Source organism: Doryrhamphus excisus, linkage group LG14, assembly GCF_037039965.1.
Source record: "Doryrhamphus excisus strain RoL-2023G ecotype Guam linkage group LG14, RoL_Dexc_Guam_v1.1, whole genome shotgun sequence".
Taxonomy (NCBI): Eukaryota; Metazoa; Chordata; class Actinopteri; order Syngnathiformes; family Syngnathidae; genus Doryrhamphus; species Doryrhamphus excisus.
The window spans coordinates 9,254,770-9,281,315 of record NC_136370.1 but is presented as its reverse complement, the minus strand read 5'-3'; the positions used below and the strand labels follow the sequence as shown (position 1 = coordinate 9,281,315).

The 26,546-nt window shown below is 40.2% G+C and overlaps 1 long non-coding RNA gene across 2 annotated transcripts in view; it reads right to left on the bottom strand.

The window, feature by feature from the left end:
• Positions 1–279: 279 nt before the first annotated feature.
• Positions 280–26,546, bottom strand: part of LOC144901701 (uncharacterized) — a 147,576-nt gene continuing 121,309 nt past the window's right edge. For both annotated transcript variants that reach the window (XR_013629762.1, XR_013629763.1), the window contains exon 3: positions 280–503. This is a non-coding gene — a long non-coding RNA (uncharacterized LOC144901701). The remainder of the gene's footprint in view (positions 504–26,546) is intronic.

Sequence of the window (26,546 nt, the reverse complement as noted above, 5' to 3'; positions counted from 1 at the left end):
AGCTTTGCCTTCAATTCCATCACCAGCATGGAAACACAATATAGCTTTTTTTGTGTGTGTGTGTGTGAGCTCCTGAGACTCCATCACACATAACGTGGTCATCAAAATATATGTGTGTGTGTGTGTTATATACACTGCTCAGTTTTCTACCTCTGCATTGCACTGAGGTTTCATCACTTGTGGCTCATGTTTGATAGGCACTTCCTCTTATTAGCAAACCTGCCGGGGATGAGCAAGTACTAAAACCAAAAGCCGCTTTAACAGAGCCAGCTTAACTCAACTGGATATGCCCCTTTTTTCGTCGAACTCTCCAGAAATAAAAATACAATAGTAACATTAGAGAGGTGTTCATCAACCTTGTTACACTTGTAGTTGGCTTGTAGCTGGCGGGGGTCTTCTAGCCAAGGTATTTTTCAGAGCCCTCCTCCACCTCCAAACCTTGACTTTGTGTGACAGCTAGAAGAACGTCTCCCTGGGCTTGCTTCTTCTTTTTTGCAATGACACTGACAGAAAAAGAAAGAACAGGAGAGGAAACAGTTTAAGCATGGTTTGTTATATTTAATTTCTTTGGGTTTGAAAAAGTATTGAGTATGAGTATGCTCAAACTAGGGATGAGCAGGATACTGGTTATAAACAAGTGCATGGGACAGACGTAGCCATCAAATGCATTCTTCATATGGGATGTAAATAAAGTAACGCTGATTCTACATGTCCATCAAGAGTTGGTAGGTGTAAAGCAGGAAGCCCTCCACAATGGCGATGTGAGTCTCATCCTTATGGTCAGACTTTGGGAGACTCTCCCTATCCAGTGTTGTCATTATCACGCAGATGAGGGCCTTCAGTCATGAGAGATGCCCCCTGCAACATCTCCACTTATCCAGCTGACATTTGACATCCCTGCATAACCCAAAGCTCCATTGTTCCATTGAAGAAAAAAACAAAACAAAACACCCGATATCATGATAGCGGCTGCTCTACTGTGACTTGTGGAAAACCTCTCAGGTGTACTCTAGTGTCATGCCAGTAACATTGTTAGCCATCAAGGTAATTTTTTTCTGAGAATAAAGCTTTCTTCCACCTTTTAATGTCCCATGTTTGGTGCTCTTGTGCAAATTCGGAAAATTGTTTGCCTTTGCCATCAAAAGATCATGATGTGGTTTTAAACTTTTGATCAGCTGATGCCTATTTCGGTTTAATTATTGTTTGCAATAAATTGCTTACGGCATTCAATTTTGCACATGGATGTAATACTGTGTCTCTGATGAAACGACACACAGTACGTCATCTAGAATGTTGACATGCATGACCACCCACTGACAGAGGATGGTATACCAATATAGCTTCAGCAGGGTGAACTTTATATTGTCATATCTCCCATGCAACAAGTGTGTCCCCCTTAACCTGATGTGATAGCAATACTCCAATGGAAGTACCACCATCTACACATCATTCAGTAAGAAAGTGCCGCCATGCATACATCAGCCACACAAACATATACATAGAAATCCACAAATCCATCCAGTTTACCTTCAATGGGAGCACTGGTGAAAAACATCATACGTGAGAAAGCAAGGGGGAACCCAAGATGATTTATTTGATGTCAATTCATTTCATTCCCCTCCGCTTCTCAAACGGGATGCCCTTAATTACAAATAGTCTATTGAAGAGCAAATGAGCCTGATAGCGCTCCATCTTGCTGTCACAGGACGAGTGGGGTGGAGGGGTGAGAAAAAGAGTGTGTGTTTATGTGTGTCAGCCCACTCACAGGTAAAGTCGGTGTGCTAATCTGCCTGTCACTAATGAAGTGTGCGGCTTAAGTGTAGAAGAGAGAGCGAGCGTCGGCCATTAGTCTCATCCATTCCCATTAATGCTCACGGATTACTTATTATTCCCTGATTAATAAACACTATAGACGAGCAGCCTCAATAAGGACAGCTTCATTAATGATTAGAATGAAAGCTATTAATATGGCATTCCCAGCCAGGAGCTTGACCTACATTATTATGACATTTTGTCACATGTGCAGGAGATTAATACATAAAAGTGCATTAGTCCCTGACAATAGCATCTACTCTCAAGCTAATCATTTCATAAACAATGCGCATTAGCTTGGTATTTGGACGAGCCCAAGCCAAAAAAAAAAACACAACAACTAATCCAATTAGCACACCGAGTTGAAAGTGTATTGATTTTCAGAAAGAAAGAAAAAACAGCCAATCAATTTGCCAGGGGTAATGAAATTCCTTCACTTTGTGCTCCAAAACACAGCAAATGAGTGTTTGTGCTCGGCGAACGCTGAGCGCATAATATAATGTTAGGCACGCCTCTCAAGCCCCGCTCTAATGGGGAGCATAGATTTTAAACATAAATGTGGTTACTGTGATGAAACGTTCTCGGTTAAAGTGTTTAAAGCAGAGGTAATAAAACAATTGTTGATGTACGGTTTAACCTTGGAAGTTGTATTCAGAATTTCAACGGAATTTCTGAGCAACCTCCCTCTAAAGTCGCACCTACCTTCAGAAACATTAGTGAAGCTGTTTTGCTTTTCCTTAAAGTGACCATATTAAGATTACTGCAAACCAGTACACTCAGCCCAGTAATGAGATACTGAAAAGGTACTCAAAGTTTACTCAACGATGCCTTATATTTTCAATACATTTAAAGTGTGGCTCGTTCTTATATATTACAAAATACTATCTATAAGCAAAGACAAACTCAGATAGGCTCCTCAGAGGTTAGTTAACATGTTTTATTATGCCTAAACCTAAAGTGGGAGTGCATCCCAACGGACATGCTCCTATGTGCTGGCGACATGCAAAAATTCGGGAAAATGGTCTGGACCGAATTAACTATGATAAAGGAGGTTTTACTGTATTTTATTCACATTACAATTAATTTTAAGACATTGTTTTAGGGTAGAAATATTCCATACATGTTGCTTTAATATTTAATGTGATCTAGCATTAAAAAAAAACAAAAAAAAAACAGCTATCACACTCTCTCCAATCATGTAAAAAATCTCAACTGAGTTAACTCAGTTAAAAAGTGATTCACAAATTGTCACAGTGGTCAACGCCATTTAAATATTCATGTCAGTCTGGACTTGAACCTCTGCCACTGCAACTCTTAGTTGGATTAAATATTGGACACAATTGCTTTGCAGTGCTGTACTGATATAAATAGCCTGGGGATGTTTGCATGAATTACACCACGCCGGAAACTATTGTCATGCATTGCATTGTACACATGTTGTTACCCTGCTTTCATGACACTGATCCTTAGCATTATACATTCTACGTCTTCTCATTTTACATCTTACCTGAGGTTATTTTCTTTTCAACAACCTCATAGGCTACTATAACTTGATTTAAAAGCATTTTCAAACTATTGACTGGATGTAAATGAAACAAATCTAAAGAACAATACTGTAGTGATGTCATTTATTTTTTTCCTGCTCTTTTATAAATCAGCACTTCTCACACATGAGCAGCTCGACACTCCAATCCAATTATAAAGATAAATTGGCTCATCATGACACTACATTTTAATATAACGTAAAGAGTAATCACATACAGTGTCAAATTTTGAGGCTAGTTTGTGATAAAGGATGGTCAAATGAGGGAGAGAAGGAAAAGATAAGAAAGGAATAGATAAGGAGGGAAAATACTTCCGAAAGAAGCACGGATAATGAAACAGAACATTTCAGAGAACATTTCATTAAGGGGGAATACATAGCACGTTAAACACACTAATACACACACTGTCTATATATGTATATATGTGTTGGTCTACTCGAGTGTTTTTAAACACAGGTAGTCCTGCAAAAAATGTGAAATGACCACACTTCCATGACTGATGCTGTGCCAAGATTGTCTCCACAGTATCAGCGGTTACTCCGACAAAGTGTGTCCGACAATGAGTCCACCACCTCGGGCGGATGCAGTGTCCTCAAGTCCCGGTTCTGCTGAGCTCCACGGCGCCAGCGATGCCAACGTTAACACTCTTTTCAAGTAGCTTTCCAAAGGTTTCATTTATGTATTATCAACTCCTATAGTGACAAAATTAGAAAGTGGTGTTTGGCAGTAGTAGCGCTATGGACAATTTGGAGTCGGCAATTAACCTAGCATGTTTTTAGAACGTGGGAGGAAACCGGAGTACCTGGAGAAAACCCACGCATGCACGGGGAGAACATGCAAACTCCACACAGAGATGGCCGAGGGTGGAATTGAACCCTGGTCTCCTAGCTCTGAGGTCTGCGCGTTCACCACTAGACCGCCATGCCGCCTGAAATAAGTTAAAACAGACAATTTTGGAAGGAAATACAGCTGGAATAGGTGCAGATTCTGGAAGATGTGAGTGTTGCTAGCATGCTAATGTTAGCATTTTATTATTTTTTACCACTTTCAAAAGTATACACTAGCGTAAACATTATCAACATGCTATCATGCTAAGCGTTAACATGATAAACATGATAAAATTATTAAAACATTCAAAAACAGTTCATGTTGTATGCACATCACTAGTTCATGAAGTCATTACAGAAAAGCTCCTGTTTTATGTGCAACATTACAGCCGCACATCCCTGATCACACCGTTATTATAATGTGCTGTAAAAAAAAAGTCCATTTTATAGTCACTGTATAGAATGGAATGAAGGGTGTCATTTTGAAATATGCCACTCTTCAATAAACAGTATATCATACACAACAGAGTGACTACACCCAACACAGTGACGTCTCAACCATTAAAGAGCTTATTTCATTTGACTTCCCGCTGACAGTTTTAGTGCCAAAGTCACCTCTAATGCTCGCAATTTCCCTTGTGAAAGCGACTAATCATTAATAAGAAAATAATGTCTCTGAATTGTAAGAGCAATAAAAACAGGGAGAGTACAAGAGTCTCAGAGAGCAGAGAAGAAACAATGGCTTAATTAACAGTGTGTGTTTAGAACCATTAAATGGTTCAATCAGATATCACCAAGAGCAGCTATTAATTGGTGTGCAACAATGCTGATCGATTAGTGACTGTGTATTTGTACATCTTCTTACTTTTTCTCCACTGCAGTCCGATTAAAGACTTTGATTAGGAGCAACAGAGGTGGCACCTGAGGCGCTCTGTCAGTTTCAACATCTCTTTAATTACACAAGATTCGTTTCACTTCCAATCTAACATTCTTGAGGGTCAGTGGACCCTTGTTTGGCATACAGATCTCAAAAAGGAAATCACTACCGCTGACATTTTGATTCTTACCCAACTGTAACTGTGTTGCTGCAAAATAAGTTTTTAAAGATGACATCATATGTTTTCCAAGTTATGTACTTCCAAGACTAATACATTTGCCCATGTTTTTGCAATTTTGTCCTAGTGGTGGTGCCAAAGCAAAGTTCTAGAGCCGTAAACCACCGTAATAATAGACTGGATCAATTCTTTGCTCAAGGCCACAATGGCAACCTAGCATTGCATTGAAAGCAGATCCAATATACACCTATAAAGGTGGTACTTAGGTAATCATCAATGAATCCATTCCAGGGTCCGACTGTCACCATCATGAAACATTTATTCAAGCGGACATATTATGCATAATTTTTCTAGACTTAGTATTGAGTTAAGCAGCGACACACAATATCCCGCACAGAAAACTTTTTCCAGAATCAAAGTGATCTGTTTTCATTAATTCCACGCACGGCCCACCTCCGGGCACGCCCACTCTGCTGTGATGGAGTTGATAATAAATGAATAAGTCTAAATAATAAGTCTTTGAAAAGTTAATTCAAAATTGTTTAGGAGCTACTGACTGGAGACACCTGACTTTGCGTGTATGAACTTAACGAGTAGGCACTGCTTTGTTCGAAGCACCGTTGATGAAAATGTTTTTCTCTTGCGCCAATAACTTCTGCCTGAGCTTGCCTCGTAAACAGAGAAGCAGAGCTTGGGGGAGGACGGAGAGTGTACAGCGCCTAAAACCATGCCCATAAGAAAACCCGCTCCTCTGTGACATCACAAAAGAACAGTTTTGCAACGCCCCCCTGAAACCAAGCGTTTTGAGCAATCCCAAATTCAGGGCTCACTTTTTATCTGAAACTTTGTCATTGTTTAACACAAGAATACAACATTCTAAGTACATTTGTAGGTCAGAAAAGTGGAAAAAGACAAATAAGTCTCCTTTAACTGGAGAAGCATTTTAAAATGATTAAATTAAAATGAAAAAAAATATGTACTGTAAGCCACAATTTTTAACAGGTTTCGCTGAAATCATTTGTGGCTAAAATAACTACATTACCCATGATGTTTAGGGTGCAGAGTCAGAAAGTAGTGAATTTTATGTTTCTAAGTCTTATGCAGGGTCTTAATAAGTTGGATCAAGTGTAGAACAGCTTCTTCTTGGACTGCTTGGACTGTGACAGCTATAAATATTCCATATTACTATTATTATTTTACAGATAAACTAACAATTACAGTAATCCCTTGTATCCCAAGTTCCAGACCTGACTGTCATGTGTGACTTTCCGCAAAGTAGGATTTCTTATTTATAAATGGAATTTTTTCGTGGTTAAGGCATAGTAAAGCTGTTTAGGACCTTCTAAATACAGCTTCAAAATTTTTAAAGAACTGTAAACATACAATAACACCCCTATAGTCACTTTCACACTTGTATTATCCAATACAATAGACAAAATAAGAGATAATAAGTCATTTAAGACTTAAACAAGACTTTTGCTTGTGTGTGCTAATATAAATGTGGTCCCCTCGGGGAGACCTGCGTAAGGGGCAAACAGAAAGAGACATCGGGGGTTCAGAGTTAACCACAACAGTAGCTTGAATTTTTATTAGGGATTATAGTGCACATTGTGAAATAATTCAAACCTGCAATAAAAGACTTTTGTTCTGGCAATTACCTTTGTTCCGTGTGTGTCTCATCAAACTTTATAGAAACATTACTGACACCCAGTTCCTAGTCTAGAATACTACATTTCACAAAAGTCTGAATGTGTCTTTTGAAGGCCTTATATTTATATTTTAGCTCATGTACCCATCTTTATGGTTGAAAATGCTTAATTTAGCCCAAAAAGATGAATATGCATGTGCTTTGACAAAAAAATTATCCGTATTCAACCAAAAAACAGCATGATGTATTCATATGTTTTTGAAATGTTTAAATTATACTGTGAAATTTAATGTGGAATTCGAAGTCACAAGAGATAACTGTGTTGCTAAAATGTTATTTATATATGACATTAATATATAAAGATCATTATGTGCAATGCAATCTTACAGCATTGTTGCATGACTTACGAAATACACATAAATAACACATGTTACCCGACAATGTTTTTGCCCTGAAAAAGCCAGCCATGTCTCAGTAATATTTCAAGCATTTGTGGGCTGAATGCACAGCGCATGACCTGGAATGAATGTGCTCTCAATCAGCCAATCAATTAGTAATGCTGTGGGTGATAGCGACTCAACTAATCCCTTGAGGGAAATCTGAATTATATTGCATTCCCATTCAGCCACGACTGTTTCTGCTGGAGCCAGACCAGACTAATCAAACAACATTACTGTGGACGATCAATAGGCAGACAAATTGATACATAGCCCTGTGTATTCATATCATATAGCAAAGCACATTCACATACACACACATGGGCGTCCTCTGAGATTCATTATAACGTTCACAAAAAATATTAATATCCTTGTGTCTCGTACATAATTGCTGTATTCACACTTTGCCTATGCTGAGTCAGAACACATTTCTGTTGTATGTGAAAAATTATGGAGGACTAAAATACTCGAATGCAAAATGTAATATTGAAAAAGTCTTTGGTGCTGATTCAATGCTGAGTCGACAGTCACGTACACAGACAGCATCGATATCAACAGTATGTACAACATGAGTGCGCTATTTTCTTTGAAATCAAACATTTTTTTGAAGATAATATTGCTCAGTGGCCTTGTATGAGTAAAGGACTTGTGAGGGGGCGGAACAAAGCTCAGGACAAAGTCGAGGAGCTATATACACTTCTTTCACAAATAATCTATTCTTTTTAATTTGAGAGATAAAGTTGAATTGAATGTAATTATGTGCAGCTGCGTCTGCAAGGAATTCATAAAAAATGAGGCTAAGCCCATCTGCTGACTGAGAACACATAGGGGGTAGTGACATTGGAGAGAATGAAAGGGGGAGAGTCTAAAATCATTAAATCGGCCACTATCTCTTCTCCTCTGTCACTCAGAGAGGACGGGGGGGAAAAAGGGAGGCACTAATGAAATATTAATGCCTTATTTTGAGATTTACATTAATCTTTCCATCTTGTTTCGAGCTGTCTCCACCACTTTCTCTCGCTACTCTGTGAATGGGAAATTTGAAAGCCGGGCCGGGATGAGTTGAATGTATTTTCTGATGAGATGCATCTGAGAGTCTCATTCTCCTTTTTTTACAATCTACAGTTTCACATAATACATAGTCAGGTTGAAATTAAATAGCTTTTTCTTTTCCCTATCCTTGAGAACAGCACGCATCTGCGTGTAAATCACATGTTCCCTTTGGAGAGAGAAATCTGAACCACTAGAGAAAAATAATTATTATGACACAAATAAATATTGACGTTTGCATTTAATATGCTGATGAGATGATCATGTTGTCGGTCTTTGGAAGTGGTCTGTGGGTTGAGTTTGACTGTTCTCACCATCCTTCACCTCTGCTTATCTGGGATTTTTCTTGGCCTGCCACTCACTAGAACAGTGCCTCAGTGTTGAACTTGACAGTTGTTTTGAGGCTGCCATGTTGCTATTCTTCAGAGAAGATGCAACTTTTTAATTGTGTATGCAGGTCAAGGGTCAATGAGCTGACCAAACAAATTGTGTATTCCAATAATTTGTGTTCAAGGTATTCAAATCAATAAATAATCAATCAAACAACAAGGGTGCCCAAATGTAGTATGCACCTGCCTACATTATTCAAATGAATATTGCACACTTTCTATAAATCCTATTAACTTTATTTCACTTCCCATACATCAGTGTGAAGATATATTTAATTGAAATCGACCCTCGTGAGGAAAAAGCGGTAGAAAATGAATGAATGAATGAAATTGGTGATCCAAACAGCCATTGATCTATAAAGAGAAATCATGAAAATGACAAGCTTTTACATACCACTGTATGTGTAACATGAACACATATTTCTTTCCCTTTTCTGTGTATTTTAGCATGAGAAAAGTTTATATGAGCTAGCTAGCAACAGGCGTCACGGGAAATATCATTTTGACGCTAAATCCATCACAAAAAAAATGCTGGCGGTCGTCAGCATCTGACTCATACATGTTTTGGGTCCTGATCCTAGCTTTGTGAAAGACACATGCTGAGATGTGCTGAAGGATCAGCTCAGAGTGAAGCTGTTTCCTCAAGTTTGGACTCTCCCAAGATGTGGAGAAGAGTGTTTCAGGCGAACCAGCTGCAGTTACCCAATATCAGTCTCCACTGAGATCTGACACCACGGTATGACAGTTCTTCCTCACACACGGGGCGTGAAGCACATGGGAGTTAAACCTTATAATATCCGCAAATTGAAAACACAGTCTTTTGATTTCCAAATTGTTTCAGAAATTGAAAACTATAAGGCCCCTTGATACCGCTTAAAATGGCTTTACATTGCCATTACCATTGCCAATGAACCTTCCACTGTATGAGGACTCATAGAGATGCAGCAATTTAACCAATGTGCTGTGTAACTGCACATACATGTATGCATGGGTAGTATGGAACATTGATTCTGGAAGAGAGCATTCTGTCTGCAGCATGCTGCCGACTGCGATCCCATTAGTGTTTCATCATTTCCCCCGTTTTGTCAGAACTCAACATCCATGTGCTGTCCTTCAAAATGCAGCAATTTCCTCCCAGTGCTCCCTTTGCACCTGCATGTGTGTTGCTGTCACCATGGAAAATCACCAACTATTAGCTGCTGCTGCTACGCTGGCTGATGCTGTCTTGTGTCTGCAGGGTTCATGTAAGAGCGAGCGACTTTGCGTGTCTGTCTGAGTGGTGCAATGGAGGTGACGCTGGCATCGGGGGAGGGTTCTGGTCTGTGTGAAGTCGTGTTGAGAGGAAAGAGGTGACACCATGCAGTGATAGTCACAATGACTGAGACACTTGACAAGATGAGGTAATGGGCGTATATTGTATGGCACTGAGGACATTCAAGACGTTCTAATGTAACCTCCATATCTACTCTTCCTTTTTAAATTAATATGATTTAATAATGATAGCATGATACAAATATAAATGTGTTAACTTTTTAGATATTAAAAAGAATGGGACCTAATATTGAGCCCTGAGGGACACCAAGTGGCTTATGCAATGTTCAATTTTAAGTTTAAAAATCCACCATTTGCATCAGCTCTAGATTAAATTTGATATTAGAACTTCATGGATATGCAAATTATTCTGTTTAAATCACTGTGTTATTATTTCCATCCATTGCAATGCGGCTAAGCTGGGTTCTGTGTAAAAGGTATTGGCGGATAAATGCCTGATCTACTGTTCCTGCTTTGATGTAATAATTTTGTGAGATCTCTGGATGAATTGGGTAAATTGAAAAGTTTGCTTACAAATGTTTTGGATTTCATCAATGTTATCAATTAATCATAGTTTGAACGTCTAATATCCACTTTATAGTCACTGTGACTTTTCTTTTGTTTCTGGAAGGCTACACACTGTCGCCCATGCTGTTAGACTTGAGTACTGACTGTGAAGGGTTTAAGTTGAAGGTAAAAATCATGCCGGTTGAAAGGACAAGACAACATCACCACTAATATATCACCATAAATGTGTAAGTTATGTTGAATGATATCACCATATTTCAATGATACTGACCATGTTACAGGCTTTACAAGAATATTGTGCTGTCAGGTGCTAGTCTAAAAGGCACCTTGGCAACATTTATTTGTATTTCTGCTCTTGCAAGGGAATAGGGACAAAATTGATCCGTAGGCTGTTCTTGAAAATATCTTTGACTGATGCTCTCTCGCTCGCTCTCATTACCCAGTCTGAGCTACTGACTTCCATAATCCTGGAAGGTTTTAGCACCACTTTGTTGTGATTGGTTAGACATTACATCAGGGTGATGTAATACTCCTAGGACTGGCTAGTGTGTTGTGCATAGAGAAGGGAGGAGAGGAAGGGGTGGGTGGGCCGAGAGAGGAGAGAAGGAGAAGGGATGGGGTAAGGGGAATTTATTGAGCAGAAGCGCTCTCTCTCTTTCTCTCGCCTGCAGCCAGCCAGTGTGCATGTGCAGGCACCACAGAAAGCCTCTATAATCCCAAAGCACACAGCGGTGCTTTGGAGAAGGAGGGAAATAATCAAGACTGTTTCCATAGGCCCCCATCTAAAGGCTGGAGATAAGCTTTGCTATGCATGCTGTGTACTGTTAGCAGCTGTGTGTGTTGGGGATACATACACAAAGCAGAAATGGGATTTTGGAGGGGGAGCTGAAATTCAATCATTAATTGCAAATAGACATAGAGGAAAGGGAGATGATTGTTTGGCAGGGACAGAAAATGCCAAGGCATTTGGTGTTTGTGCATAATGACTTGTAGCCAATTTCCCACTTCAGTGCAAGGTGCTTTTTCATGGATCCAAAAGGTGTTGGAGCATATCTGGGCCTTGAAATGAGGTTAGCAGACGGGCATGCCAGTGACACCGGCAATGTGTTTTTGCCTGATTGCTTTCATGCCATGGCAGAGGCTGCTTTTCACAACATAATGTCGCCAAAATTAATCTGCAGTTCAGACATTAAACAGTCAAATTGAGCGATAAAGTGAAGGCTTGCTTAAAATAATGTTTAATAACTGTAATATATTCTTCCATCACTTCCTGACAAAGAATAGAAAATAAACTACAGTACATAGTGAATTGCATGACTGCATTTCATCTCAAATACACATATTATATGCTGTATATACAAATATAATCGCAAAACCTTGAACTGTAAAGGCATTTTTAAAGTACCTTAAAAGTTTGGACATATTTTTCTCTTAAAAGAGTCAAAGAAAAAGCAAAATACAAGCACAGCATGATGTATGCTGACATTTCATGTGACATATATGTGCAGCTGGCGGTTGACAAGCCTCTTTTGTTTGCACAAGTAATAAGATGATCAACACTGATAGCATACAAATGACCATTGCAGATATTTTGTTTTGATACATGTATAATGTATGAAGTACTGCATTTTGCATTGTCCATACACTTATAACATAAATTAGGTACTTTTATGCTGGAGGCCAAGCTATTGCAAATTAATTTCAAGGCTCCATGAATGTATTCCATCAGGCCCATCTGTGTGCATCTTTGACAGACAAAAAGCTCCCGGATGTCCAAATTCATAGATAATAAATTCAGAGTGCTGAGGGCAAATAAAGTAAACATGGCCAAAATATGTTCATCATTAGAGGTACAGTAAATAAAAAAAGAAGGCATCTGGGAATCAGTGACTGCATATTTTTTAATAGTGTGTCTGTGTCTAATGGGTTTGGGGTGGAAAAAGAAGAAGCCTGAGGAAAGGGGCTAAATAGTTGAGCCTGCTATAAAATTTAACACTGAATTATGGAAAGAGACACTTAATGAGATGCCCAAGCCAAGAGATTAAATGGAAATGGCTGGCAAGCCTATTGAGAATGGTGTCAGAAATATTGTTAAGGTCATATGTTGCCCCAAGATAAAAATCTAATATTGAGTGATAAAAATAGAAGTATGATCCTTGCACTGAAGCTCAAGCATATATTCTCGATCAGTTTCTGGGTTTTCCTGATGCAAATTCTGTTTAGCCAACAATAACACAACCGTGTGAGATGCCTCTGAGGTATTACGAAAGCAAAGTTGGACAGCTCATAAAGATTACTGCGAAAAGACTAAAAACTACCTGAATTGTCAGAATGAAAGACTTCCAGGAGTGGAATGGCAAGGCGGTAATGGAGGATGATACATGTGATATCATATATATACTGTCAATGGCACAAATGGCAACAACAGTCCTTTAACCAAGAAGCACCCGACCTCTCTGCAGTACTAAAACAACCCACCTCATATTTCTTGGTTGAACTGCCGTCCATGACTTAAAATCTAAAATGCAGTTGCAACAGGGTCAAGTAACATAGCAGCATAGAGGTTGTATGACCAGCAAGTGTGAATGACATCACATGCATCGTGTACCATAAAAAGAATGGGACCGCAAATGGAGCTGTGAGGTACACCAAATGTGTTATTTAGTGCAGTTCAGAACATAAACAATTCTTCAGAGCATAGGCTTATCTTGTCTAAGTTTGCTATGATATTAGGGTCATGGGTAAGCTACAGCCTATCGGAGCTGACTTCGGCCAAGAGGATGGTTATTCCCTGTACAGGTCAGTAGCCAATCACAAGAAACAGCTTGCCAGAATATATACAACCAGGATATAAAACACCAAGATGGCTGTATTAAAACTAACACATGTCAAGTAGGGGGCTGCAAAATATGGCACTGCCTGTGAGACATGTGTTTGAGACCCCTGCTATTGGTAAACATTGCTGTGTGAGTGGTGACGAGGTTTATTTCTTAGTCTTTTCTCCATTTTCCATCTTTGTATTGGCGGAATTTATAGGAATTTTTTCCCCAGGCAACATGTCTGCAAACCTCTTTTATAGTCCACCCCTTGCTGTACTTCTTGTAAAGCATCTCCCACTGCAGTATAAGACACTGTGTGCAATGTTATAAAGCGGTCTGAAGCACACCCCTCTCCTATTGCTGTGACAGAGGTCAGCGAGTGCTTGAGCTCACCTGACGTCATCCTGCTGCAACCCCCCCGCAGAAACACCAGCAGGCGGAAGGACAGACCAGGCACACTGTTATGGCTTGATAGCCTCTTATCCCGTATGCACCCCACAGCATGCTGCATAGCTAGGTACGCCCTGAAGGTGGACCCAACTCAAACGTGACATGTTTTATTTTGTAAGTGTATTACAAGTATGAATGTTTATGATCCAGAAAATGCAGGTGCAGAATGATTCCATAGGGTTTTGGGATCACTTTTGTCTTTCACACCTGCTGCAATGGTGTGCATTTTAATGTTTCTCTCCCTGCGTTAATGAATACATTGCACTGCACAGCTAATAAGGCAGCAAGGATGTGCGCTTAGGACAATACTTCATGCCATTACTTATCTAATAAACTGTAAGATGCAACCACCATTAGCACCAGCGCTGATGCGGATGCTCACCTCCCACTGGCAGGCCTCTACAAGCTAATCTGCCATGTGCTATATGCAAATACGCAACTGTTTCTGTCAGGATGAGGTCTAATTCCATATTATTCTGCGCGTAGTCGGCCAATCAGGTTGACTTTGAAATGGACTGTGGGTGATTAGCAGGGAATTCTGCAAGTATGTGGAGGTCCCTCTAGTGAACCCACAGCTGGTGCCGAAGTCAGCAGAGCAACGATCCAGGTAATTAATTCTTTGACAAGCATCAGTGATTTGGAAAATCAGTAAGAATGGCAGACACTGATCAAAAGAGAAACATGTGGAGGGATGTTTAAACAGTAGGTGTTGGAGACATCAGTCACATTGGGGGGCAAAGACACATGGCCCTGAACACAACCACTAAACAATGAAATGCACAGCGCGGACTGACTAACAACCGGATGCTGTGGGAGAGTGAGTGTGCTTGGAAAGGTATCATAAAATATAACCTGAACAAAGATGATTTTGCTAGACCATCTAAAAGCTTGCACTGTGAACTCAACATCCAGCGCAAATATTAGGATATCAGAAAGTGGTTTACCAACGTACAGTCGCACAGCCACACTGGTTGCCATCAGTTGTACTCAACCACCTCAACCTCGCTCTCATCCGAGTAACAGCACCAATATAATCGAACTGTTTCAGCCAGCCTCGAGTTCCACCCTGGGCATGAACCAGTATATACACAATGAAAATCGAGAGTACAAGCTATAAAGCTTAAAGATCGAACTATTGACTCAATGTCCAATGCAACAATTAAAGTGTTAGGGAGTGAGGTTTACCAACGTATTGTCGCACAGCCATGCGGGCTGGCATCAGTTACATTCACCCCCACAAACCTCACTCTCATTCGGGTCACAGTATCAATGTAACCAGCCTGAATTAAAGTTGAGAGTGCTAAATATCAATAGTGACTGGCATCAGTTACATTGACCTTCCTCAACATCATTCTCATCCGGGTCATGGCAGAAGTGTAACCCACCTGGTTAAGCCAAGCCAGTGTTTCATCATGGGCTTGAACCAAGCTCTGCAGAATGCAAATCGAGAGTGCTATCTTTTGAGCTATAAGCGCAGACTGTCAAAGCAACCCCAAAACTTTATCCAATCACTTCATCTAAGTCTAAGTCAGATTTCTCCCAAATCGATTTGAAAAACAAGCTACAAGATATTCCAGAATAATCACAGTATGTGGGACCAAGTAACTGAGCCACGTCACAGTAATGGGCAAATATGGCCTGTATCCACAAATGCATCAGCATATGTACAGACATATGCATAATATAAACATACTACTATTACAGTGGGCTCAACAGCTACGGTAAACAAATCATATATATATATATAGGCTCAAAAATTCAGATAAACCTCCCGTGTATATTCCATTCGCAATTCCATGCGCACAGTACAAACACAATGAGAGCACGCCTCAGGAATATAACTCAATATACACGTGTAGACATGTGGTAAGGATCAATTCATTTTCCATATTTATTATACATATTGCACTAAGCCTACATGTGTTGAATGAAATGCAAACAATGGCATGGCATTCATGGGCCTGAGATGCAAGCGCACACATCCATAGGACTCCTCCTAAACACACACAAGAGGTTAGGTTGACATCACTGCCATAGGTTTGATTAAATCATGTATACATCCTTTATTTGATTGTATGGACGGTGAGAGTAAAAACAACAACAACAAAAAAAAAACAGACCAGCAGAAAAAACATAATGAAACATCATCGGCACAGCTATTACACACACACAATCCAGAATACAAATTCCCCATGCAGGTATTTGTTTCCATCCATCAGCATTCATTATAAGAGTAAATGTATCATTGGGGTGTAGCTATTGATCCTGTAGCAAATCTCATTGTTATATTCCTATTCAGCAGCGAGCCAGGTGAAGAAAAAACGAAGAGTGACCAAATGTCATGGTGACAACATGTTGCATTGGCAAAGGTAGCTTTATCGATCAAGATGAATAGAGAAAGAGAGGGGAGACATTTCAACAGAACCCCAACCACCTGACATTTAAAAAAAAAAAAAAAAAAGCAGTGCGTTCTTTTTTATCAGCCTCTTTGTTGCACGCAAAAAGACTGAGAAGGTTTGAGTTGATTTGAGCAACGGAATTGGCACCCAACAGACTCACTGGTGCTAATGCAACGCTATGAAGTCGACAGTCGTGTTACCAACCCATTCACCTTGGTGCAGATCAAAGTATGATTTTTCATCATTACAGTCCACTTGCATTGGATCCAGATCCATCAGATGGCACTATTTTCTAGTTTATTGGTGCCAGTGACGTGCGATCAGGTGAGGCTTTCTTAAGGCCCTGAAAGCAATTATTATAGTATTGTGTACATGTTATCGTATGTGATGCTGTAAATGTGTTCCTCTGCTAAGGGAATTGAGTAGGGGGCATCCAGAGTTGACTTTTATCTTGGTGTGGATTAAGGATGCAACGGTCGCCCATGTTTTGGGATTATTGCCCATTATTGTACCTGTGACCTGCAATAAAACCCTGTTGTTCCAGCAATCAAGTCCGGTGCTTGTGTGTCTCACCAAATATTGTACCAACATTGCTGACACCAAGTGACCAGTGTAAAATACTTCATATCCCGCCGTGGTGTAGTGTTTAGCGTTCTGTACTTTGGAGCGGATGACTCGGGTTAGAATCTCCACTAGTAAGCATCATTGGTATTAGTCAGGAAGGGCATCCGGAAGGGATGAGGGACTCAGGCCAAAAATCAGTAAATCAAAAAGATCTGCTGAGGCGACTCCGTAATCAGGAAAAAAGCCAAAAGAAACTCACACACTCATGCTGTGCCAAAAATTGCCTGCACTCAATCAAGGCGGACCCATGTTACCACTTTTTGAGTTCATACATGGTAAGTCATGGGTCTGGGGATTGATTTGTTGTGGTCAGGGCAGGGCCTTGATGGGAAAAGCTGATAGAGAAAGAAGAAGTCATGGGTTTCCAACCAGTAGCCCATGAGCTTTTCAAGTAGCTCTCAAAAGGGTTTATTTATTATCAACTCATATACCGACAAAATTAGAAAGTGGGTTTCGGCAGTAGTCCGGAACTCCTCGGGAGCTCTTGGGATTGTGGCCAATCACAACGGAGTGGTGTCCCCGGAGGCAGGCCGTGAGTGCAATAGATTTTTGGAAAAACAGCTGGAATAAGTGCACATTCTGGAAGAATATATAAAGCTTTCTGTGTTAGTAATATGTGTAGCTGATTTATAGCAGTCCACAACTCAATATGGAGGCCTGGAAATTAGCATAATGGGTCTCCTTTAACATTTGTCCATTGAACTGTATTACAAATGTATTTTCTGTACAAATTGTTAAATGTGCACATTTCCTGATCAAGGTCGAAACCTTAGATGAGGCTGCCACAAGTGTCTCTTCTCTGTAATTGGGCAACAGCAAGTGTCATACGACAGATGCTCAGCAGTACTCTACTCATCCAGAAGGAGTGAGAGCGTGCATGAACTGGAAGGTGTTTGTCACTGCCGTCCTTCCATAGCGAAAAAGTCTGTTTTTTTCTATGTGTTTTTTGAAAGCAGCAGCATTTCCTTTACATTTTGTAGACCTCTCTGTCCTACCTAGAAGCTTATGGATGGATGTTCTAGTTTGGGATGGGTCCAATTAGTTTCCCAGCCATGAAGAACAAGTCTTCAGACAACCTTGATGACTCACAAATGTCCCCGGAGGGACTCTCCTGAAGGACTGCAGGAAGACAATAAAGCTCATGAGCGAGCTGATGGATGAATGAATTAGCGTTGTCGCATCAAAGTCAACCACTACTGATGACGACAAGCCTCGGCTGCTTAATGGAGGAGGAGGAGAAGCCTTGCAGCTAGACAAGAAATGCAGGTCAGAAGGTGTGCAGGTTTGCTGGCAGAGCTTCACGTCTCTGCTTCTGGCTGCCTCTCTCAGGTAATTAACAGCAGCAACTTGCAAATTTCCCTCATGCATGGCTTAAAGCATCTTGTGTTAAAGCGGTCCACATCAAAATGGCATGTCATACCACATTATCTTCAACACAGAAGCCCAGCTCTTCATCCGCTTCCCTGCATGTTTATCTATTGCTAGCAGTGGAAAATCTCATTGTTTTTTTTTTCCACCAGGGGGATCTGCAGAGTGGATTAAGTAGATCTCTTGATCTATGGATTTACAGTACCTTGCTATAAGGCATCATCACAATAATGTGGAACTCTTGGCAAAGATTCTTTTTTTTTCCTCCTACAGATTGCATTAGTTGACTGAAGTCCTTCATTTCTTTGTTGTTTGTCTTTATTTACTGTCTATGTTCATCCTGTTCTTGAAGAACTCCAAAATTCTGGCATGTGAAACCAATGGCCATAACCATTGTTGGACAGGCTGAGAATTTCTGTTCGAACTAATCTCAAAGGTGTTCGATGGAGTTAAGGTCTCAAGTTCTTCCACAATAAATGCATGCAAGCGAGGATCTGATTTCATGCAGGCATCCTAGAGGCCTTCCCCAAAGTGTTCATACACACAGTTTGTGGTGGATATATTTTCGTAATGTCTTTGTTTCATGAAGAATTCCATTGATTCATTTAACATTCAATCACAATTAGTTAAGGGGCGGAATTAATTTGTCGGCTGTGCGGTGCCCTGTGATTGGCTGGCGACCAGTCCAGGGTGTACCCCACCTCTCGCCCAAAGACAGCTGGGATAGGCTCCAGCGCGCCCACGACCTTCGTGAGGATAAGTGGTAGAAAATGAAATGAAAACGTCCTTTTTTTCTCACATCCTGTTCTCACCGATGCTTTGATCAGGTACACCATAATCAGGTACACCATAATCAGGTACACCAATTAGGACAGTTGAGGAGCACCATCCATCCATTTTCTATTCCGCTTATCGTCATTATGGTCGTGAGGGGTATGCTGGTGCCTATCCCAGCTGAATTCGGGCTAAAAGCGGTGTACATCCGGACTGGTAGCTGAGGAACACATCAGCAATTAAACATTCACACAGAGATCCTACAAAAAAGCTGCAACAGAGCAGCATTGCAGAGTGGGGAGGAGAGGAAGTGACGTTGGGGGTTCAGAGTTGAGTTGTAGCTTGTCGTGGGTTACGGCTGTAACAGTAACCCATATTAGGGATCATTGTGCCTGTTTTGAGACAATTCAGACCTGCAATGAAAGTCTGTTTTGCTTTTGCATATTTTGATCTTAATGAGGTTTTAAGTAGTGCTACAATATGCAAAAGCAAGAAGGGGGAGTGTGACAAAAATCACTGATAACAACAATTACACTGAAATAGCTGATCAGAGGGTTCAGCAAATTACCAAAAATCTGTTCAAACCAGAACAACAAGAAAGTCTCAGTAGGACTCAGTAACAAGTAGCTCCACCATTATTGTTAATAACTTCAAAAATTGCTTAGGTGATGCTTGATGTGAGTGTTTCCAGGAGGATATTGGACACATTGCTCCAAGTGGTCAAGATGGCTTCATTAAGGGCTTCAACTGTGTGAAACTGGTGGCCATTTTTATACATTTCCCTTGCCATTCATTATCAAATGTTCTCTATGGGATTTAAATCAGGGTAACATGCAGTATGGTCCATAAGAGTGATGTTATACTCCCTGAAGAAGTCCTAGGTCAAGCGAGCATTGTGGACTGCAGCGTTGTCTTGCTTTTGCATATTGTAGCTCTACTTAAAATCTAATAAATGTCCAAATCTGGATTTCCACATCAGCGAGTGTCCTACTCCGGGTGTTTTGCAATATCCTTTCATACAGAAGGTGGAAAATTTGCAGCATAAACTTCGCTCCTCCATTCCAGTGCCGTTTATACAGAACGGTGACACAAAAAAAAGTCGGCTTTATTACAGACTGTGCAAAAGGGTCTAATGACTCAAGAAGCAAGATGTGTGAACATCCTTTGAAAACTGTCTTACTCACATTTCATCATAGTTGCAAGCAAACAAGCTCCCCCAGTTTATTGCCTTATCCCAGCTATCCAGCGCAAAACTACTGTGACTGCAAATTAGACTCAGCGCACTGTCAAAATGTGGGTGACTACTGACAGACCGAAAAAGCCTTTGGATGCTGTTCTGCTTTGTTGCTAACATGCTGGATGTGTCGGCATTGTGTAACACGTGTTGGAAAACAAGTCAGTGGACAATATTTGGTGTGAGATAAAAACAGGATCACTGGAGGATCAGGGGAAAGATTTGTCAGGAAGAAGTCTAGAGGGTAGGTACAATAAACAGTGCGGCAGAAAGTTTGAGTGAAAACCTTGCACAGCAATAAAGTGATACATGCATGAATAATGCAGGAGCATTTAGTTGAGCGCTTAGGCAGTGAGGGAATCAAGATGTCCCTGGTGCCCTCAAGGATTCCAGTCTACTGAGCCAGCGTCTCTAGTCTAGAATAGACCAGCGCAAACCCAAAGGAGAATCCCACAGCTCCGTGCTGTTCTGCCAAGTCACACACTGCACAAAAAAATACCCTAAAAGGTTCAGTCTGCTACTCTATTTGGAATAATTCACACTGCAAATCTCGAAGTACGACATCATATCGTTAGGAAAGCTGTGCACAAACATCCCCTTACAGTTTTACTTTTAGATCATTCCTCAGGGAATTGGGATTTCAAATTAAGCCGGAAGTCTCTCAAGTGGAAGTGAGTGGGCAGAAATGCTGAGAGATTTAATTTGGTCGTCTCAGCTGACCAAAGCATCAGCTAATGGCTAATTAATTACCGCACATATCTCAGTCAAGTTGTGTGCTTCTCCTTGATATACAGTATAGGACATGTCGGTCCATGTATAGGAAAATTATTGTGTTTTATTTTGGATTTAAAAGCACATAACTACATGTAAAAGTCACATCATAGTATGTAAGCTCTTTTTCCGCTTTTATGCTTATGACATGAAAGTTACATTATGTATGTTTTAATATGTTGACTCAGCTACGATGTACCAGCTTTGCCTTGACATTAAAGCATTTGATTTCCATTCTGTTGATGCAAATGAGAGCAAGAAAGTACCCCCCCGCCCCTCCCTCGCAACATATGCAACTCCTCATTTGCCGCCATACAGGGGCCTGTGAACTAGGGGGCATGGGGGCGGGGACGCTCCTCGCATCAGCATGGTAATTCGCCAATCAGCCGAGTGACATGCTTGGCGAACGAAGGGAGAGCGGTGAGGTTCTGACAGGGACATCAGTTTTACGAAACATTTCCTCCTCTGCACCTGAAAGCGCGGCATAATCACGGGCGGACGCGATGCACCATGAAATGGAATGGGCGCCCAGATCCGGGGGAGTGGGCACAGTGGCGTGTCCACAGAAATTAGGGTCATTCTTTACCCAGAGATGCCAGTGTCAAGGAAGGAAAATGTCCCACAGGTTCGGGTCATACAAGCCACACAGGCAGCTTCATCACAACATTCATTGCATGTCAAATATTTGATGTGGATGATGTTGAAATAGCTTGTTCATAGTCGACTATAAGCGCAAAGAGTATGGCTGTCAATGCAACAACGGCTGTGTGGAACACATGGGAGCAGGTTTTTAACAATGTCAGAATTGTACAATTATATTTACAGTTAAGCATCTTCAATCAAACACACTTGGATTCTAGTAGTGGTTAACTGCTTCCAGGCCCAACCGTGATAAGTGAATTTCCTTGAAATAGTCTTGAAGTAGTATTTGTAGTTGTTTATGACCTTCTAAATGCATTTTCAACATTGTTAGAGCCCTGTAGACATGAAATAACATACACACGTATTACCCAATGAAGTAGATATGAAGGGTAAATAAGCCACATACTAAATAAGACTCTGCTTGTGTGTGTTTTGCTGTAAGTGTGTTCCTTGGTAGTGTTGAGTAACAGGAATTATGCACAAGTTAATGTGAATGTCAATGCCTATGTTATTGATAATAAGTAGTATTAAGCCACAGAACAGCATGGTTCATTGTAAAAAGAAGTTAACCACAGTTCATAGTAAAATATACCGTTAATGACGAAGGTGTGATGCTGTTGTGTGATGCTGTCACCTCTTCCCCGAGGTTGTGTGTGTATAGTGAGACACATTTGAGCTTGTAGGGGAGCAAATGTGTGCCAAGTGAGATAAGAAAAGACCGCAGTTAATGGACTTTGCCTGCACAGAAAGTTCAATCTGGCCCAATAAATAAATAAAATAGCATGATCTGAATCCTCAACCGAGCAGCTTCCACTATCTACCAGATGTATCGGTGTTTCTCCAAGCAATCAAGAAGTAATTCCCTTTATCGGTCAACATGAATATTAAAGTTTTGTGCTTGAGGGATTGTGGGTATAAACCCAGCCATCACCGGCACCTGTCAAGGGACTGTGGAAGATGGTTGATGAGGCGGATGAGTGGCTCACAGTTGCAATAGCAATGGCTGCAGTGATACGGATGATGATGACGGCATGAGCTAAAGAGCGGGATTAGTGAGCGCGATAAGCATCTTTTGTCTTCAGGTGGTAGTGAGCGCATGCATGTAAATTTAAAAACAAGTGTGACGGCAGATGAACAACACATTAATGTTGTTGACACCCAATGCAAATGAGCGGTAAACAAACAGATACGGAACAAGAATAGGGAGGTGTTCCCTAGACTAAATAGCTTTTACGCATATAAAATTGTTATTTCTCATGCCTTACGTCCTGCAGGAAATCAAGACAGACAATGGCCAAATTACAAAGCAGCGTGGAAATATGCACATGTCCATGTTAATATTCAAACATCTTGATAAACAAAAGACACAAATGATGATGATTCCTCTGAGAACTATAAGACCTGACGCCAAACACGCTCCATGCTGGACAAAATGTGTCTCTTGGTATTGCGTTACGAGGCAAACATGGACTCTACAAAGTGGAGAGCATGCTGGACTATTTAATGCAGCTCTCAAGATTGCAGATTGTCACTGAACTATAACTCAAGCAGAAGCTGCAGATTGTCTTTTCACAATTTTTCGTGGTTGAACATGACCTTTTATTGGTCTGCATATTTAGCTTACAGTATGTATGCATTAGGGTTGGTCAATATGGACCTTTGCATATATCACAATATTTTTAGGATGTATCATGATATGGCAATATAAAGGATATCATATTTAAATTAATTATATTATATATATTATATATATTTAAATTTATTGTATAAAAAGCTACAAACCTTAAGCCATATAATGAACTGTAATAACTGTAACTGTAATACCTGTGCTTGTGATGAAGGAAGATGTAGTCACCCATGCAATTCGAATTGCATATATATATATAAGATATTTTTATGACGCTCTTGTTTCATTTAGGCAGACATGGGGCAAACAACGTTTATATTTTGAAGGACGATCACAGAACTTTGTTCCGTGTGTGAAAAATGCACATTTTCAGAACTTCCATATCATCATCGGACACTGTAAAACCTTCCTTACATTAAAACCGTAAAATACAACATGGGGAAAATATACTCATCGAGCTTGAGTTGCGCATACACACATACAAGCTAACCCTGCTAGCTTCCATTCACTCTCTATAAGAGAACATTCAGCCAATTCGTCTGCATTTTTTCACCAATTCCACCTATTCAGTCGGGACATGTGAACGCTGTGAACGATTTGTAGTATGTTACACTGCTCACTAGGTGTCATGTTACCGTGATTTTCAATGAAACACACAAACACCGGATTTGATCACCAGAACAACAGCCTTTTATTGCAGGTTTGAATTATCTCACAACAGGCCTGGTAATCGCAAAGATGCACTGTTGTTGCAGCTATAACCCACGGCAAGTTAAAACTCAGCTCGCAGTCTAGCACCGTAAGCTATTTACAACAGCACACGCAAGTCTTATTTATGTCTTAATTGTCTTGTTTTGTCTTATTACATCTACTATGTTGGGTAATAGATATAACAGGTGAGTATGGGGTGTTATGTCATGTCGAGAGGGCTCTAATAATGTTACGAATCCTATTCCTATTTAGAAGGTTGTAACAATTTTGTACTTATATAAATCCTATTTGCCAGAAATGTACCATATTTTTCGCACCATGAGGTGTATGTACTGTACGTATTACATAATGTCCTCTGATTGGTTTATCGCTGCCAGCATACATATTACATCCCTGTGCCAGCGGGAAATGGTCCAACGGTCAATCAAGCGGAGCACAAAGACGCACAACAACATTTTTGCAGATTCTCATGAAAATACAGTACTCATCATGGTCAGGTCTACAACCAATCAACGAGGGATTACTGTACTTCGTGTTGCTCATGAAATTACTACAGTTCAACACTGCTTGCAGCTTGTTACTGTGACCGGAAATGGCTCACTTCAGGATTGTGATTGAATTAAAATGGCATTACAGTGCAAAGATAATAGACCTACCTGGTGTTTTGGCATGCACTTGACAGCCTGTGAATGCATTTTCATGAAGACAGAAAAAGAGGAAAAAATTAAAAAGGCCTGTTTACACTACACGTGGACATTTGCATAGATCAGATAAATTTACATGACTTCTGTATCCGCTTTGGTATTAGAGCTGTCACTAAATCCACAGCTAATACAAAGTGAAGAACAGTAGTGACTGAGTCAAATGTCCTTGTGCGGCAGAAACTAGTGTTGACTTTGTCACGCTGCCATGTTGGATGGTGTCCACACATCATATCCAAACCCAGATGCTAGAAGAGAGATAAGTGGATTTTACAGTACAAGCCAGTCAGGGATTCTTTATAGTCATCCGGAATCTGCGGATAGTAGGACATAAATAAGCTTTTCAAGTCAAGTGATTTAGATCAAAATTGGGATTTTATTTAGTCTGTTTTATTATGGATTGTTTCCCTCTGACACAAACTTGGCTGAGCCTGCGGGCATGTTACTTGGATACAAAACAAACCGTCTGGCAATATTAAAGGTCTTGAATGGCTTTTAGAGGACAGAAAATGTAACATTAGAGAGCTATTTAAATGCTTCGCTCGTGAATAGTATAACAAATCAGAGCTGGAGTGATTCCCAGAACATTATTAGAAGACAAGAATAAGTCTGTCTTCCAGAGAATAGCAAAGAGAATAATCTTGAGAAGTCAAAGCTACCTTCAGGTTCTGCATATTAAGTTTGATGTGCCCTGGCCTTTTATTCCAACATGGGACTTTATAATGAGTCTTTTAAAAGAAAGAAAATGGTTAATTTCCACCTTTTTTTCTGATTGGATGTTTTGAACCCTGTTTGCTGCGCTTTATCAGAGTTTATTGCCGGCTGATTATTTTGTGGAATGACTCCCACGCAATAACATCACTGAAGCATTAAGTCAAGATAAAAGCAATCTAAATATGAGCATGCATGATAGCAATGCTAAACGCACGCAACTAATGGTTTCATTAAGGGTTAATGTATATTCAAAATGCCTATTTACTCGACTTGTTCTTGCATGTACAGTACATGACAGGAACGCTCCACAGCTTTTTTGAATGTATTTCTTCTCCTATGGATGTAGGTAGTGGAAGAAAATTTTGAAATGGAGCCATTCTTGCTCATTTTTCAGAAAATAAATCGGAAGTAACAAACAAATGTACAGTGGAACCTTGGTTAGTACCATTTACAACTCAATGAATCATTAGAAATGTTTCCCATGAATAATAATGCAAATCAATTAAAGGTGTTCCAGAAAGCCGAAAATGTCTGTCACCTGAAGTCTCTGCTATTCTTTTGATCACGGCTGCAAAATAATCCACAACGGAGTCAAAGAAAGTTGCAAGTGCCAACATAAAGAAGGTGACAATGACGTCAATTAAAGCATTGACTTGAATTCAAAACACAACGTAGCAAAACATGAAAGTTGTGTTGGTGTTGATCTCGCTTTCACATCATCTTTTTTGGAAATAATCACGTCTTCAGTGAGGATAAAGCCATTTAAAAAAAAAAATACAATTTCTGTTTGGATGAGACGCTGAAACAATGAAATACTGAAAATCTTTCCACTTAGATAGCTACTGATACTACTTCTGAAGCTGGGAAATTGTGCTGCCATGCCATATGTGTCATTTATACACAACAACATAAAAGCCAGGAAAGAGCCTGTTACAGGAAGTACGAAAGGTGCTTCTGAATGTCAATGGCATGTCACTCAGCTTCAAAGAAGTTATGCATCTCCTCTTTCTGAACCTCCAAATCTTGTTACTCTGACTACAGCTGCACAGTTGGGACGGAGTGAGTAGTGTTTGTGATTGACCGCAAGTGTGTATCTGTGCCTTTGTGTGAG